Raw genomic sequence first — 17613 nt, 5'->3', positions numbered from 1 at the left:
ATGTTAGAATTCAAACTGTTATATTGTATAATGGTATATTAAAACTGTTTTCCCTATGTTAGAATTCAAATGGTGACGTCAAGGATTCAACAACCTGTGACATTTTCTAATATGCCCCATTTCTTCCCACTGTGGAGTATAATTATGAAAATCAAATGTATTGACTGTGGAGTTGAATCATCTTCCCACCATCCGACGGTATTGAGACAGAGACAAAACAGTTAGGTTTGTTTTGAACAATCACTAATTCAGAGAAATACTGCACTGGTCGGGGGGTGAGAGGAGGGGGGGGGGTCACACAGTATGCACCGTCATCCAAACAGCAACAACAGTGCCTCATACTACATGCGCAAATAAGCAGAGTTGGAGAGGAAATGAAAACGAGCGTGGTCCCGTCCTGACGCTGGCGTGCGAGGCGGTGATTGCGTTGTGTAAATGTGATTACCTGGGAGTCACTGTGGAGGGAAATGTCACTGAGTTATTACACTCTTATTATTCCCAAACTAATACAATGGCTTGCCAATCACAAACAGTACATTACACTACACTTACTACATACTGACAAGTTGCGTGGCACGCACACACATACACACACACTGAAAGGGGAAATAGAGAGGAAGCAAAGGGCAAAAAACCATTTAGACAGACACACCCATTGAAATACATGCACACAGACACTCATCCCACCAGGCTGCAGGCCAACAGACATTTACTCTCTCTCTCTCACACACACACACGTTTCATTGGAGAGCTCTAGGGCGAGGTAAATTGTCCTCTTCATGTGAAGTGCTAAGGAAGCCCCTCGGCCAAATTAGATTCTGCCTTTTCCTGACAGAGTTAAGCAGCAATCTGCAGGGTTGAGCTGTGATTCACCGTGACCTTGGCCTATCACAGTGCTGAGTGTGGCCGTGTTTAGAGAGCCTCTTAATCAAAGTTGAGGACATTGGGCCAATGATGGCATTACTTAGCCTTTGACCACATGTGTCCTCACGTGTGTTTGTCTCAAAGTCCGGCCTCTACCCTTTCACACGTTCCCTCCTCGCTCATCGGTCGTGACGTGTGCTTACGGCTCAAACGCTTCCTCAACCTGACCTCTGATTGGGACCTGTTTATCGATCTAAGCCTGTGCTCAGAGGTTGTCCTCCCAGTCCAGACCAAACAAAGTCTGGCCTTTCCCAAAGCAAATGTGAAACTATTCATTTGCCACGACAGTGAGCTCAACAGGTGCTTCAAAGGGTCAGTGTCTGCATCACTGATTGCTCCGTCAATCTGGTACTCATGTTAGAACGTCCACCACACAATACACATACTGAGCCCCGCTCCACCAACCCAGCAGTCCCACTGTGAATGATGAGACTGTGCCAAGATGAAGATAAATGAGCCTTCATTACAGCCATGATATCACCAAGCAGCTCCGCAGAGAGGGGGAGAGATGAGGGGACGTCGGCCTCTGGTTACAGTCCCTCCGTCCCTCATTTACTATGTCCCAGGTCTCTTAGAGGACACAAAAGGACACTGTTCATGATGCAGTCTTTAGTTACAGGATTCACATGGACAATGTAATGGGAAAAATGAGTGTGTATGTAATACCTCCGCTCGTTACTATTCAGTATGTCAAAAAAAAAACATGAGCAACATCAAGACGGAAACAAAAAATATCTTATAACAACATCATAGCATTCTGTCGTTTACCTTAGCAAAGACTGTGAACTCATCCAAAACACTGTCTTTAACTTGACCATGAAGCTGCTGCTTACAAAAAAGTCCAACATCAACATCAAATTTAAAAAAAAAGTCAGATAATTTCTTTTTTGTAGTATTGTGGTGCATCGGCCTTTTCTAGTGACTAAACTGACGTTCTGTTTCTTTAAACTCAACCAAATAATCTGATTGAACTAAATGAAACCAATCGTTTTATCATTTTAACAGGTTTCCATTCAAGTCTGGTTAAAAATGTTGTCTCAACGTTGTCCAAAAATGTTTAAAAAACAACATTCATTTATATTTTTATCAGTAATTTGATTAAAGGTTAGCCTGCAAATATCATTTATTCCAAAGTTTGTAAAAGAAACTTAAATATTTTCCAACTTTGAAGGCAGTAACAGATGAGGCAATTGAAATATCTGGCTCCAACCAGGTCCGACCTCCCCAGCCTTGAGGACAGACTGGAGGACAGACTGTCTATCTGCTACAGTGAGCTGACGTGTGCACAGAAACAACAGGTGACAATGTTTTAGAAATGTGAAAACAACAGCAAAAACATTTGTTAAAAATATGATTTTCTTTTTATACTCTACTGCAGCAAACATTTTCTCAGTGCCAGTACTGATATCACATTGAGTATTCAGTCTGCAGCAGCAACACTGAGGTCAGACTAGCATTTTGTTTTTTCAAAAATCTACCGAGGTGCTACGTATTTGTCTGCTGCTGAGTCACAGAGTCTATGGATTATTCGGAGTGGTCCACGTCTGGTTGTTACCTCAGTCAACTGTGATGATAGAGTGAACCAACTGAGAGTCCATCCCCACTACACACACACACACAGAGAGAGATACAGTGTTTAGTGCAGCTCATCTCTCACTGGCTGTAACACAGTGACTTGCACTTTGTGTTTTTGACATTTCCACCGATCTTTCACTGGATATCTGTCCCCCTGCATTACTGGACATGCACACAGAGTCAGTGGCACCAGAGGGAGAAGCAAAAAGATCTAAAACATTAGTTAGTAAAACTGTTCATGACATCCAGTAGTACAAACCAAACTGTACACAGACTGTAGACACCACACATATGAATGAGTGTGATATTAAAACACAATCTGATTAAAATTAAATGGACTGTAATCTGATGACTGATTTCACTACCAAGATTTTTAGTTAGAATAAAAAATAAATGCATAATGAATCCAGGAGGGGACCAGACTGGGTTCATTCTTCAATAATAAATAGAGGTGTAGTTGTTTTTGCCACCGTGCAATTATGGGCTGTAAGTACAGGTGACCTGAAGGGCAGCTTCCTTAAACACAAACAATAATGAGGACACCAGGTCACCATAGCTGCTACTGTAATAACACTGTATATCCAACCACACACAGACACCTGGGGAACACAGTGGTGCTGTATACAGTCTGGGACACAGAACGTTTTCACTCTGCTGCCCAGGTCAAAACCCAGAGGACAAAAACACACAGACATGACATGACATCCTTAATGAGCTCCAGTCACAGACCGTCATCTCCTCTACATCATCCCTGTACAGTGATCTTTATTCATGTCAGTGTTATTTCCCAACAGCTCTACACTTCCAACTGTAACCAGACCTTTTCATACTTTGGTGTCAATGTGTCTCCATCCACAACTATTTAACTTCATCTTAAAGGATCAGACAAGCCGGTCCATGCAGAGTCACCGGCACCGGTAAACTTACTCATCCAGTAAAGAGCTGACACACACCTGATGGATCTCCCTCTGTCCCTGGTTCCTCCTCCTCTTCTTCCCCACACCTCGAAGGTCACTGCTGGCCCGCTGTCACTCTGCCCCGTCTTCTCTTACCTCTTGAGTCTCTCCCTCTTTTTTTTCCACCCCTCTGCTTTGCCAGAAAGGCAGAGTATCCTTGCAAGGGCAAAAATCCTCAGCTGCAAACAGAGACACTCAGAGACGGCAGAGCCTCACTGCAGCTACAGCACACTGGAGCTGCCGGCTGACAGTTGTGTAGAAGTGGTGGAGGGAGGCTAAGGAGCTAAGTGGCTACAGTGTGCAGCACAGTGAGCTGGAGGCATGCATACAACCAGATAGCTCTAAGGGTCGCTAGCTCAAACACACCGCAGCGGAGCTTTGACTCAGCAGCCCAGTCCCCCTCCCCGTCTGCCTCTCTCCTTCCGCTCTGCCTCACACTCACTCACTCAGAGTTAGCACATCACAGAAAAACAGCAGAATCCTTAGTAACTTCAAGAAAACAGCACTCTCATGGTGGACTTTCCTGCTCCTCCTTATCTCGTCTACCTCTGAGAAGAAACGTTCTCCATCACATTCCTTCACAATTCCATTACAGTGCAAATATGATGTTCAGAAATGATCGACACATGACATTTGTTTGGTCTAGCTGTTCTCCGTGATCACTGTATCAAATGAAAAACAAACTTCACTAAAAGTGAATGCATTGAACACTCCAATCAAAATCCAAGTCGTATTTGGTCAAAGTGCTTTAGCCAAGACAGAAGGACAAAGTGGTGATTTAAGGTTTGTGCCTGTAACAAACTACAAAAACAACAATGACAAATACATTGTATTTCAAGTATTCAAAGGTTCAAATTTGTTGTCAGACCAAACAGGCTGGATATACTCTAGAACAGAATGTAGCTGGAAAACAGTCAACAAGTGTAAAACATGCACGTCCACGTTATAATGAAAGTATTTTTGACAATAGCTGTAGTGTACGGTAACATTTTGCCACCTGAAGTTATGTAATGTTACTGTGCGTGTGCTCATTCCTGGTTTACATGAACGGTTGACTGTCACTGTCCAGTCTCCTCCATTTACAGTTTAAAAGACGCAGCCTTCAAACAGCTGGAACAGGAGACCACTGTCATCGAGTGACACTCGTGAGAAAGACGGCAGCTCACTGTCCACACACATCAAGGTTTGTCTGATTATGAGACACTCTGTAGTACAGCGTGTGTTAATCCAAGATTTCCTCCACTGCTCCAAGGTAAGAGAGTTTTTCAACTAATGGAAAAACATAAGAGAAAATGGTTGACTACACTTTCGTTATGAGAAATCGAAAAATCTAACTCTAGACTATGTTACAGGTGTGATGACGCATTACACATGATGAAGGACACATGATGCAGCAAACGCCTCATCACAGACAGCCTCAGTCAGCCCTGTCTAGGATTGGCTAAAACCACGTGTTCATGTGGACATCTGACTGACAGGTGTTTTAGTTTACTAAGGAAAGAAAAGGTTCAACAGCGAAATCAGACGATCTACTGTCCTCAATCAGCTAACGTCATATATACCAACACATCACAATGCTCTGATGTGGACTGAGGTTAGTCTCAGCTAAAGAAAAGGACAAACTCCTGAATTGTCTGTCACAAACTACGCCTGTGTGCAGAGGAAACAGCTTCTTCACTCCTCCTCCTCCTCCTCCACCTCCTCCCCCTTCCTCTCCATCCATGACTGTCTTCATCCCCAGCTCTCCTCTCTCATCAGAACAAGGACGTTCACTGAATCACCACTAAAAAAAAAAAAGTCATCTCTTTCCCGGCTCATGGCTGTTGCTATGGCCACGGCAAGCAATAAACCTGACTGTGCTGCTCTTAGCACTGAGTGAGTGCATGTGTAGAATGGGATTATGTTCCCGCATGTTCAATACTCCAGATCCATAAACACATTCAGATACTGGACAGAGATCAGTTCTGAGGTTTCAGCACGTTCATACAGCAGACATTAGTGACGTCACGACCGCTGATATTCCCTGACAGTTTCCATCTTCTTCCTGGAGATGGCGTTATGAAGAGCCACTTCAGCAGCCTATTGACAGCTGGTGAGTGTGGCCATGGGGCAGATTGATAAGCAAGTGTGGCAACTGTCAGTGGGCGGAGGAGATGGATTACTTTTAAGCACAGGCCGTCTAAGTGGCATTTATAAGTACGATCCTGCTCTGTGGCGGAGCCATTAAAAGCATCAGAGCATGATATTAACATGCACACATTCACCCACTAAGGCACACGATTAAATAGATTTAATTATCCCGCTTTCTGAGTCTCTGAATAATGACGACAAGTGCTCAGTGCATCTAACTTCCAGACAAATAACTCATCAGTACATTTCTGATTAGAGCACAGAAGAGGAAAAACATCGGTGTTAACCTTGGCTAAGTCACTCTCTGTTATAAGGGTGTATTCGTGTGTGAGCTCATGCGTATTTATTCTCAAGTAATTATATTCCCAGGCTGTGCTGAGCAGAGAGAGAGAGAGAGAGAGAGAGAGAGAGAGAGCGACAGAGAGGCAAGCCCATGTGTATTCCATTTAACTTATCAGCTGTGTCAAATCCTGAGGCAGATCAGATGGAACTGTAAAGGCTTATTAATTACCTGTGGTTGCTGAGCGACAAGCAAAAGAATGAAGGGAGGCTGAAGTGAGGGGATAAACAGGTGAGGGGGAGTTCTGTGTTTTATACACACACACATATACATATGCACATATATAATTGCAGTTAATTGCAGCATCAGTCGATCAACACTGAGTTCAGACTAAATCTGAGCAGATCAATCGACACCAGACTTCATCCAATTGGTGCAAACTAATCAAGTCTGAAAAGGAGCAGTAACTTTAAGAGAAAACATTTATTCAATGTTGCAATTTTAGGTCAATTTAAAATACCTAGACAAGTCGTGGGTGTTTGAAAATGGTGGTGTCTGATTTGTCATAAATCTGGCACAGGTCTCAGCCAATCACAGCTCTCCCTTGAGAGAGGCATTGTGGCAGTTGAGTGCATTTTGGCTAATGTCAACGGCTAATGTTAAATAATCTTTTGAATTTACTTCAAAGTTTTCAGAAAAATATCTACTCTCAGTAGTTTCCACATGGGAACATCATTATTTTATTCTCTACAAACACACAGTAGCTGATGACTGCTGCAACATTACTGCTAATGATAAAGAAGGGTGTGTGGTTAACTTAATGACTGAGCTGTCAAGTACAATGGTTGACTTTGACTTTTACATTTACTTTATATTTCTACAGAACATTAACCCTTCCTTCACCTCTGGTTCTCTTATTTAAAGAAAAATAAAAAAAACAGGGCAACTTCGAGAGAGACACACTCTCAAAAGACCTGATAAATAACAGGCTAGGAACAGAGAGGGTCTACAAGATGGGCACATTGTGCAAGTGTTAAAAAGCATCAAATGTCTCCCAAGAAACAAGATCATCAGGATGTAGAATGGAGACACACTGGCTGTGAGTTTTCTAAGACATTACAGCCACAGGTGTCTGATTAAAAAAGGTTTCTGGGTGCCTGCACCGACGCCACTTTAATTCTTCTCTTTGGGAAATGGAGTCAAACCACTGATTGATCATTGATGTCTAAGAAATGGACGTGTTGCATCACACATTCAGAGGCAAAAACACTTTTCTGCCCCCTCCCTACAACCTTGTGTCAAACCTCTGGTTCACAAGGAGCAGAGAAACGATGAGAGATTCAACTCCATGTCTGTGGAGCTCCAGTTAATTTCTAAGACTAAACTGCATCTAAATTAGCCGTTGCATAAACAACCATTAGACAGGCTGAGGTTACACAGCATAATGAATCCATGCAACATGTTTGTTGGGAGCTTCATCATCCTTCTACAAACAGGTATCATTAAGCCCCTGGTAATCAGCACTTTCCTCAGATTTACAGATACGTGTGGCAACAATTAAATTCCCATTAAGAAATTTAAATTATATCAAAACAAAGAGGAGGAGGATTAGCCGTAGCAGCAGAGGAGCAGGTACAATGGCTGCTTATAGACCATTATATCATTCATTTATTAGTTATGGTGCCGTCAGTGGAATCACAGTGGCTACAGTTCATTAACTGATAGGAGAGGAGTACAGCACACTGCCATCATCTTCATCATCATCTTCTTCATCATCATCATCATGCTGCTGCAGCATTTCAATCAGAGCACACATACACACATGTAAACACACACACACACACACATACTGCAAAATCATATTCATGACATGGGGCAAAACCAATTGTCATTCTTCACATCCACCTCCAGGTCAGAGATAATCATAAAAAAGTAATTGGTACACTCTTTTGAATATATTAGTGTTTGATTTGGACTCCCGTGAACTCACATATTTGCTCTCTGGTCACCAACACACTGGCAATAAAGCATAGATTATCCAAGATTTTTTCACTTCTCCCAAGAGTTTTGAAATATTTCCCCCCTACAAAAAAAACTATAAATATTATTTTGGAATATATTGTTGAATACATTTACGGTTCAACAACTACTTTGTATGCGGTTTGGATGGTAGTAGCCTGATGAAGACTTCTTTGTCCAGCTAATAATTTAATAAACTATTCAAACTAGACCTTTCCAGCTCCTCTAAGGCCAAATTTCACTGGAAACCTGATAAATGCCAACTGGAGCTGGAGGTTTCTTAACCAAGAGGCGAGTGGCTTCAAAACAGAAGTATGTTACACATAAGCTTCACAAGAGAAACGGAATCTAAAGCAGCGGACCTCCATGAAAACAAAACAGCCTGGCTGTGAAACACTGGAAATTTCATCTGGAAAGTAAAGATAATTTGACATAAAAACAAAACTGGGCCAATATTGTTTTTTGTTTTCCAAGTGTGTTTGTCTTGGAGACACCAAACGGTTGCATCCCTGCCCTGGAATCCAGTTAGGAGAGGAGAGTAATAACAGCAGGTGTAGCTGGAGAAGTGATGTCCGTACGTATCCACAGCTAGACCGTTAAACAGTGGTGTGAGTTGTGGTGGGCTCAGGCCGTCTCAGTGCAGTCCCCATTTACTGCTGCGGTCCATGAATTGGGTCACAGCTGCACAGTGGGGTAACAAGGCTAATGGAGAGTAGGAACAGGTGTGTGTGTAAACAAGGAAGGTCATTTCTCAGGGAACCGGTGAGTAAGTGGTCGTGTGATTCAGTCAAGGAGACGTAGGGGAAGAGCAAAAACATCTACAGATGGAGAGGAACAGAAGATGATGGATCTGAAAAAGCGAAAATAAAAAAATAAAGATCTAAAGGGGAGAGCACTGTAACAGTCAGTGGTGTGGGGTGCAACAAAAAGCTGAGAGTTGAAAAAGAAAGAATGAAGAATTAATTATTAAAAAAGGAGATTTTTAAAAAGAAATCCACCTTAAATTCACTCCATAACTACCAAGGCATCATAACATGTTTGCTGATGATATATGAATATTGTAAAATGCTATGTGCAGCACATTAAAGAACCTTTCAGCAATAACTCTCGGGAAGAACATCTGTGTTCCCTTCTATTTAATCTCCTCCTCCTCCTCCTCCTCTTCGTCTTTCCACTGCCGTCTGTGATCGCTGGGTGTCATTAATCTGATGGTGTTGGACCTTAAATCAAGGACTGGTGCGTGTCTGCGTGTGTGTTTGTGTGTCTGAGTAGTTGAATATTACAGTGATGTTACCTTCCTCCTCTAGCCCCCTCTGTCTGATTCCTCTCCCTGCACAGCTGATGATCTTACTCTACAGGAGGCGCTAATGAGCTCATGAATAAGAGAGTAAAGTCGCATGCACATATCAACGCGCACCCACATACACCAAAATGACACGCGGTGTTTGTTTTGAGGTCGAGGAGTGTGATGAATCAAATGCAAGTTAGAAGTAAATATTTGCATGTTCTAATTGGACTCATTAATGAAAGAGAAGGGGGGCAGGGAGGGGTCGAGGGGGGAGAAAAAATAAACAGGAAACTCTTTAAGTACACACAAAACAGATCCGCTGCTTAATTGGAGCTCTGTGTTTCACATGCACACACTCAGCCGTACCAGTGTATTGGGTTATGGGAGAGCAGTGATTTATACCTGTCTTTGGTTTACACACGCACGCACACGCGCGCGCGCACACACACACACACACACACAGGAACACACACGAAAGACTTGTCCCCAACCCTGACACCAAAGAGGCTCTCAGAGAAATTGCGTTTGGTTTTGGGGACCTGTTCAGAGTAATGAGTCCACTGTGATAGAGCAGTGCTCTGTGCTGTTCCTGCTCTTGATATGAATGTCAGCTGGAGCAGCAGTTCAGTCAGTGGAGGCTGCCATACACACAGGAGGGACTGTTGACATTTGCTGCTCAAAGAGCTGCTGGCTGTGAGTGGTCGGCATTGTTAAACCTTTGGTCCAAACATTACATGTTCATTCTGGACCCCCCCAAACACACACACACACACACACACAAGGGCTTCACATGACACTCTGTACTAAAAATCCATTAGTTACCACAGGGGATTAAACCTGTGATCTTTGGCATGAACAGCATGAGAACACACCGCTCTACCTCCATGTAGCCACAACTTTGAATGTTATCAATCAATGACTTTTTCTTTTTAATTAAAAATAGATACAAAACTTCACAAGGCTCAAGAAACACCCCTGTATCATCTGTTCATCACAGCACTTTTGTGAAACAATTGCTGGGACTCTCCTGATCTCAGGCTGCTGTTAATAATGGACAGTGTGTGGCGCTCACCTTTTCCGTGTTGCCAATATGTCAGACAAATGAGAGATTCCTGGAGCGGCGAGCGTGTTGAAAGAGACCACTCCATTATGGTAATGAGGGTGAAGATGTCACTTAGAGAAATCAGCTCATCATCAGTTCATCAGCCTGGGACAAATGACTCCAGGCTCCAGCCCAAGACCTGGACCTGTGTGGTGAGAAAGACGTGTTTGCTGTTTAATTAAAAAGACTTGGTACGGTTTACATTGTCTTACAACACAGATGACCACTGATGGATGATGGGATTGGCATGTTAGAAAAATAACTTGAATACAGCTTCACACCAATGTAGTATTTTTCTTTAGAACATTACTTTAGTATATGAAGAATATAGTAAGATATTACAGTACAAGAGAGAGTATATATTTATAATCTCATCCCTGTAACTTCAGCTCTAGACTTCGTCTTAGCTGCCCATCAGCTTCTACATCTTTTACTCAGCCACATCCATTTTTGCCCCTTTAATACAAGTCCAAGTACTCTCTCTCTCTCTCTCTTTCTCTCTTTCAGACCTTTCTTTTTTAATTTTTCATCTCCTGTCGCACATCATCCCTGAGATGTATCTATTCATTCTTCGCTCTTCATCCTCTTCAAAGTTTTCTTACACTCACTGTTCCCCCTCACTCATACAGTATATACTTGTGGATCTCCAGACATTGTCAGACAGTACTGCAGTTCATCTGTTGGTACCTGATCATATACTTTTCCCATATTACAAAGGCAGAATCAATCCCTGTTCTTCTTCTGTTCTAGAACTCTCAAAGATTAAAAATAAATGTTTAGTCGACAGGAAACCAAACTACTGTTCACAGATTTGGACCTCAAACCTGAGCCTGGCTAACTGTAACTAAATAATTGGACAGCTTTGTGTTTGGTCCATCACTGCTATTTAAAACGTAACAGAACTGTTCTTCATTCATCTGCTCACTGTGATAAACAACCTGGTCTTGAAGCCCTGCTCTCTCTGCTAAACATCTCCTTATCTCCACAGGAGTGTCGCCTGGACTTTGTCTCAGGAGACATTTACAGAGGACACACACCATCATGTTCTTGTATGTCTCTTAGTTCCTGCCACTTGCAATAAGTTTTAAACCACAGTTATTCTGATGCATTTGTCAAAATCCTTGACCACCTGTCCTCTGCATTCAGTAAGCTAATGTTGTGACATCATCACATACGTTTGGGTTTTTTCTTCAATTTCAAAAACTACATTAAATGTAACTCAAAACATTTAAATGCAAGTTATGTAAAAAAAAAATCTAACGTGGTACATTGGCAGAATCTTAGCCTGCCCCCTGAAGGTTACATCAGGAAGGGCATTCGGTTTAAAACTCCCCATCGGTTTAAAGATCCCCATGTGGACTACTACAGTAATACTGTTCTTCTGCCATCGCTTTTATCCAACATAAGGATGTGAGGTTTTTTCACACATCCCTGATGTTTCTGTTGGACTTTGTGAGTGAAGTTTCCCCAAGCTTCAATAATTTCTTTAAGTCCTGTGTAAATCAAACTGCATTTTTAATCAACAAGTGACTCAAGGAGCAGTCTCACTGTCAGTTTGCTCTTTACAGCCCAGTTCCCTTTCTCACATGCTAACACGACAGGCCAGATGACACAGTTACGATGTGCAAAGACAGCCATTAAATCCATGCTATTATTTCAAACTGTAATCTCGTTCATTTTCATTCCATTTCAGGCCAGTCATTTCATAAACAGTCTGCTGTGTCCCCCAAATCCTGCAAAAGTCTTTGCAAAATCTGAATAATTTTTAAGGTGGTAAAATATCACAAAAGCAACAAGCAATTTTTTGTGTTGTGTTATGCAAAAAAAAAAAAAAAAAGCTCAATTAACATTTTTTATGCATATGGAGGAGCAGAGCACTGTATTTGGCTGGTTTTCAGGTACTGTAAAAGAGACATCTGTGGGGAAAAACATTTGCTGCAGTCCCTGAACTAGGATGCAGCAAAATAATAGCTGCAGAGTTTATTTCTCTCTGGTGGAAATGGCACGGGTGCAGAAGTTTAGATACAGTCTTCTCCAATTGCCTGTGGCATTAAAAACGTAACAGTCCGATAAAAACATATCATAAAGCCGTGTGTATTGAGGCAAACAAAGAAACACAGCTTCCTGAAGCCAAGTAAACAGTCAGAGAGAGAGAGAATTAAACATAAATAAACACATGCACCAGTCACTGTGTGGACAAAAAACACTGATGCACCAAAAACCAGATTTCAGCAGAGCTGAGAAGGCGTTCATGTGTAACGTTGCACTAAATGAAATGGCATTAAAGGAAGTCTATCCACAACATTAACATGGGGAGTGAAGGTGTGAAGGTGTTAATGATGTAGACCCCAGGGTCCAGGGACCACTTTGGCCCATGAACCCCTCACATCTGGGCCACGTCTAGATGGCAGTAATCAGTCATTTGTTTTGGTTTTGGTTTTGAATTATACAATGCTTTAGTTTGTTATTTAGGAATGTAAAATACTGGGCTAGCTGTTTACAGTAAAATATTATACAATGTGTATATTTAAAAATGTATTTCTCTAAATTATCTAAATGTTGACCATATCGAACATATATGTGGCCCTGTAATAACATGGTAGCAGTGGCAATCTTCATAAAACTAAAATATATATTTTTATATACACATATATACTGTATGCTCTACTGTATATATTGTATGAGTACTGTGTGTGTGTTTAATAGCTAATGCCCAAATGTTCATTCTAACCCTGTCTTCTCCACTTTTTTATCCTAGCGTTGTCGTCAGTTTGTTTACGAGTGGTATCGTTTACCTGTTTGTTGTCATATTACATTATAGCCTTGTTCAATGTCCAACATGCTGACATATCGAAAGAGCCTTGCTCTTCAGGCAGTACTACTGCAGGTGTTTTCCGCCTTTCTGGTACACATTACAGAACACGAGGTATTTCTCTAAACCTAAACATTGAATTTGGATCGTGAACAAATGACTCACTGGAAGAAAATAAAAAGGAAGTAGGAGAGCAATTCAATCTGGGCTTAAGGACCCTTGTAGGCCCGAGACTCTCATGCCTGAAAAGTATTTGGTTTTGGGGACGAAGCACAAATCCCATCTCTGTGTTCCATAAATAAACATTACATCTATTCATGTGTGGAGCCAGAAACCAAACAACGGAGCTTAGTTGAACTCTTCAAAATAAGAGACACTGCCACGTTCTCACGGACGCACACACACTCACCTGTGTGACGGTGATCAGAACTGAAAAGGCAACATTGAAAACCCATGTCTAATTTCACAGATGCTGAACAAATTGTCCTCTAACCTAAAGAAGAATGTGTCCACGTCGGCGCTGTAATTTTTGCCACTGTGCGCGTGTCTGTGTGCGTTTGTGTGTATTTGCGCGTATGTGTTCATCCCAGACTCAGACAATGAGAGAAAGTCAGGCAGGCATGACCAGAGCACAAGATGCAGGGAGAATATCTATGTGATTGTGTCTGTTCATACATTTTGACAGTGTGTGTGTGTGTGTGTGTGTGTATCAGAACACCAGCATTATGCTGCAGTGCAGAACATCCAACAAAGCCTCACACACACACACACACACCTCTTCAGAATTCAGAAGCTGTCACAGTTTCTCTTGATCCAACTCGACAGTTTCACTTCTAAATCTCTTTACAGTAAAACGACGCTCACACAGAGAATCACTCACTGCTCCTGAGCCAATGAATAACAAACACGTCAACTTTACCCTAACAGCCTGCTCCCACATCCACAGGGCGTGTGGGGACTGTGTACAGGAGCTGGTCCGTTCTTTGTTTGTGCGCTGACAACTATTTGTTATGTCGCTTTTGAAAAGCTATTTCAAATTTATTCCATCGTGTTCTGCAAGTATCTGGTTGTTATTATGGCGTCTGAGAAAACCCATCGGTGCTCCATAGACAACTACTTTTCTCAATCTTTTCAGAGGCTGAAGGTAAACAAAAAAAAATAAGATGAAAAGATAAAAGTGTCTAAATAAAAAAATATGACAGCTGAGGAAGTGACCACAGCTTAACCCTAACAACAGCTCCCTGATGGCCATGTGGTCAGAGATGAGTGTATGACAGTGTTTGTTCTTCCTTTCTTTTCTTTAATATAGTGTGTATCTTTGAGAGGACACTTGGACCCTAAACACATCAATCTACCTCACCATAAGTGGACTGTCAAAGAGTTTGGGGTTTGTCTAGATTGGAAACATGAAGGAAAGGGAAACCACAGCTACAGACAGGATGAAAGGTCGAAATAGAAACACAGGAAAAGTCATTCCTCTTACACTAGAAATCACAGCAGCCTGAGTTACACTGAACAGGTCACACTGTGATCTACTCAACTTCAACTGTGTCTGTGCAAAACACAAGATTAAAGCAGCTTATCCATGCAGCTAAACTTTCATAACCTTTCTCAGGTTAAGAAACTGCTGCATGGACTTTATTTAATGCTTTTTATGCTCTGTGGGCCACACAAAATGGCTTGGCGGGCCGCATTTGGCCCCCGGGCCTTGAGTTTGACACGTATGCCTTAGATTAAACTCATGTTACATAGTATTTGCAATGATATTTTGATCATTTTAAAGACAAAGAGCAGGATATGTGATCACATAAAACACATCAAGAATCCTACTGTAAAAATGTATTGGACAAATGATATATTTCCTGTTTAAAACACTCAGTTATTTGTTTGATTTGATTCCAAGTCCTAACAGATCAGCCTCAAATGAGTGTTTATTCAACAGACTGTTTTTGTTTTTTTTTTTCTCAGTACAAGACAACAACACATAGTGGCAAGCTGATATTTCGCAGTCCGCTTCAATCTCGCCCACTTACTCCATCTGAAAAGACCACAGTGGCAGCCGCTAAACATTACAGTCAGATGACATTTACAGCATGACAGAACATTTACCACATTGTTCCACATTTGCATATGTGTGTATGTACATGCGTGCATATCATATCAATATGTGCGCATACAGTATGTGGGCGGGCGCACGGGATATGTTGGTGTCTGGTTAAATGTGACATTTCCACGGTCGGGGCTTGTGAGGCCAACACCCCATTAAAGGTCATCTGTTAATTACAAGGACAACTTGGGGTCATAGTCAGGTGACAGTTCCTCCCCTCCGCCTGTGATCCTCTAAATTTAGCATTCAGTGGGAAGGCTGAACCTACATTATGGAAAAAATATATTGTTTTACTTATTGATAAGCCTTCAGTTGTCATTAGATCACAGTGAAGAATGACACAGGACAATACTGAAAAAAAAAAAAAAAAAAAAAAACCTAATCCATTTCAAACTGTTTTACCCTTGGAAGTAGAAAATAAAGATTGTATTTTATATTGAAAATAGAAAAAATCTAGAAGAAATATTTAAATAAATATAGTTGTATGCAATAAACAAAGGGCTCCAATATATTTAGTTTCAGTTTAATGTGTGTATTTATTTTATAGTGAAACCTTTTGTTTGGTTTCTGTTTGGAAAGAAATAAAGAAAAAAGGGACATTTTTGAATTGTTGGTAAACTAAAGCCCTATGAATACAGTTTTATTTCCAGGAATACAGGATAAAAGAAACCAGGTGAAAGCCAGCGGTTGTTCAGTCGGATGATATTTTGTAAAATGTCACCAAAGCAGGTGGCAAAGTAATTACGTAGCAATAATTGTAAGGCGCTGATTGGAGGTAAGAAAAGATGAGGCTGGATAGACTAGAACTTGGAATACAGATTGTTATAGAGAAAAGGTGAACAACGAATCTTTCTCAGAACAAAGGAGCGACGAAAGGGTCGGACACCAAAAAGCTGCTGCAGAGCCAGAGAAGAGGACACTGGGAGACAGACCAATAACACACAGTTAACACAGTCAGACAGGACTGGAAGAAACGATGACAAGGCATGGTAGCAGAGAGCACTGGCTAAATACTGAGGTGTCCTGAAAACAGGCCAGCGTAAGGTTAGCACTTAGCATTTAGCTCGTTGTTAGCTGGCTAACAATGAGGGGGCCAGTGTGTGGGGACGGTGCCCTGCTCAGAGCACCTCAATCAGCTGGTGGACTCGAACCTGAATCCTTCAGGACCCAAGTCCGTTTCTTTAACCACTAAGCCACCACTGCCCCACTCAAAACAAAACCAACTCTATTGAAAAAAGTCTGTGAGCCAGAATCATATAAACCAGTGATCCAAAGACTTTACATCACAATCCATCTTAGCTAGTCCAGCTCTGGTGTTTTTGTGTACAAGACTTAATATTTTTTTTTAATATATATGTAAATATGTAACATTTTCCTGTAGAGCTCAACATATTAATCTTTACTTTCAGCTTCATAAAGATAAAAATGATCAAATTAAAAGACCTAGTTATCTTTGTACTTTATCCTGTAACCCAGAGCCGTGCATCAGCACGGTGCCAGCAGAAGGTCCACATGCAGGACTTCATTTCATGCAATCAACAAAGCCAGTTTGTGTCCAACTCTGTTCCTTTTAAATCCGTATTTGAAGGAGCTGCGGGCCTTTGAATCAACACTTGGACAGACCACACAAAGAACTCACAATTTCATTTCACACTCATGGAATTAAGCAGTGGACCAACCTTACAAAGAGGCCTAAAACGATTGTTCTTCACCACCGTAACACTGTTGTGAATTGAAAACAGAGAGCTGTGCGTATGCAGGCGTTTGTGCATGAGGAAATGTCTTTAAAGAAAGAAATCCTATTTATAAAAGGTCATGACCAAAATATTCTTTACTTTTGTGAATTACCCCCGTAACGCTCCACTGCAGGAGAAGGCTTTTGATTATCAATGGTCGCTTCGGCTGAAGCCAACTGCTTTGGAGCGGTGCAGAGAGAGCGTGTGGTCCAAGAGCTTAGACGGACACATAAGACGGACACTACCTACAGTGTCCTCTGTCCTGATCCCTTTGTGATTTACTAAGCTGTGGATGCAGTCTTATTTTTTTCATTTATATAATCACAGTGGCTACTCATTTTTTAAGAAGCTAAGGCACCAAAAATAGCCTGGAACATGGTCTGCTTTGACACTTTGACAGATTACGAGAAGGAGACAGTGGAAGAAAAGATGGAGAAGAAAGTCACTGCTTGGTGTGACCTGTTCTGTGGGTCTGGCTGTGGTCCAGAGGAGCCCGAGGACCTAATGTTGCAGCTCTGATGATGGAAGCTGTGCAGCCACACACTTTTTCTCACTCACCAGCCTGCCTGGCCCTCGTTCTCACCGATGCTTAGCTTTCTTTAAAACCCCCTGCTACCTGCCTGCCTGCCTGCCTGCCTGCCTGCCTGCCTGGCAATGTGATCCATGAGTGACGCTGCACGGCGG

General features: G+C 41.8%; 1 protein-coding gene across 7 annotated transcripts in view; it reads right to left on the bottom strand.

The window, feature by feature from the left end:
* Nucleotides 1-17613, bottom strand: part of oma1 (OMA1 zinc metallopeptidase) — a 77199-nt gene that overhangs the window by 35225 nt on the left and 24361 nt on the right. For 4 of the 7 annotated variants that reach the window (XR_001761814.2, XR_003048755.1, XR_003048762.1 and 1 more), the window contains 2 exons: nucleotides 10245-10419; nucleotides 27-8734 (listed from right to left, as the gene is read on the bottom strand). The gene's annotated coding sequence lies outside the window, so the exon portion shown is untranslated. Of the gene's footprint in view, nucleotides 1-26; nucleotides 8735-10244; nucleotides 10420-17613 lie in introns of those variants that run through there. The other 3 variants (XR_001761816.2, XR_003048754.1, XR_521332.3) reach the window with 2 other exon arrangements.

Source organism: Cynoglossus semilaevis, chromosome 2 (assembly GCF_000523025.1).
Source record: "Cynoglossus semilaevis isolate Cse_v1.0 chromosome 2, Cse_v1.0, whole genome shotgun sequence".
NCBI classification, from domain to species: domain Eukaryota; kingdom Metazoa; phylum Chordata; class Actinopteri; order Pleuronectiformes; family Cynoglossidae; genus Cynoglossus; species Cynoglossus semilaevis.
Note: the sequence above shows the minus strand (reverse complement) of the source record. Positions and strands in the feature narration are given on the sequence as shown.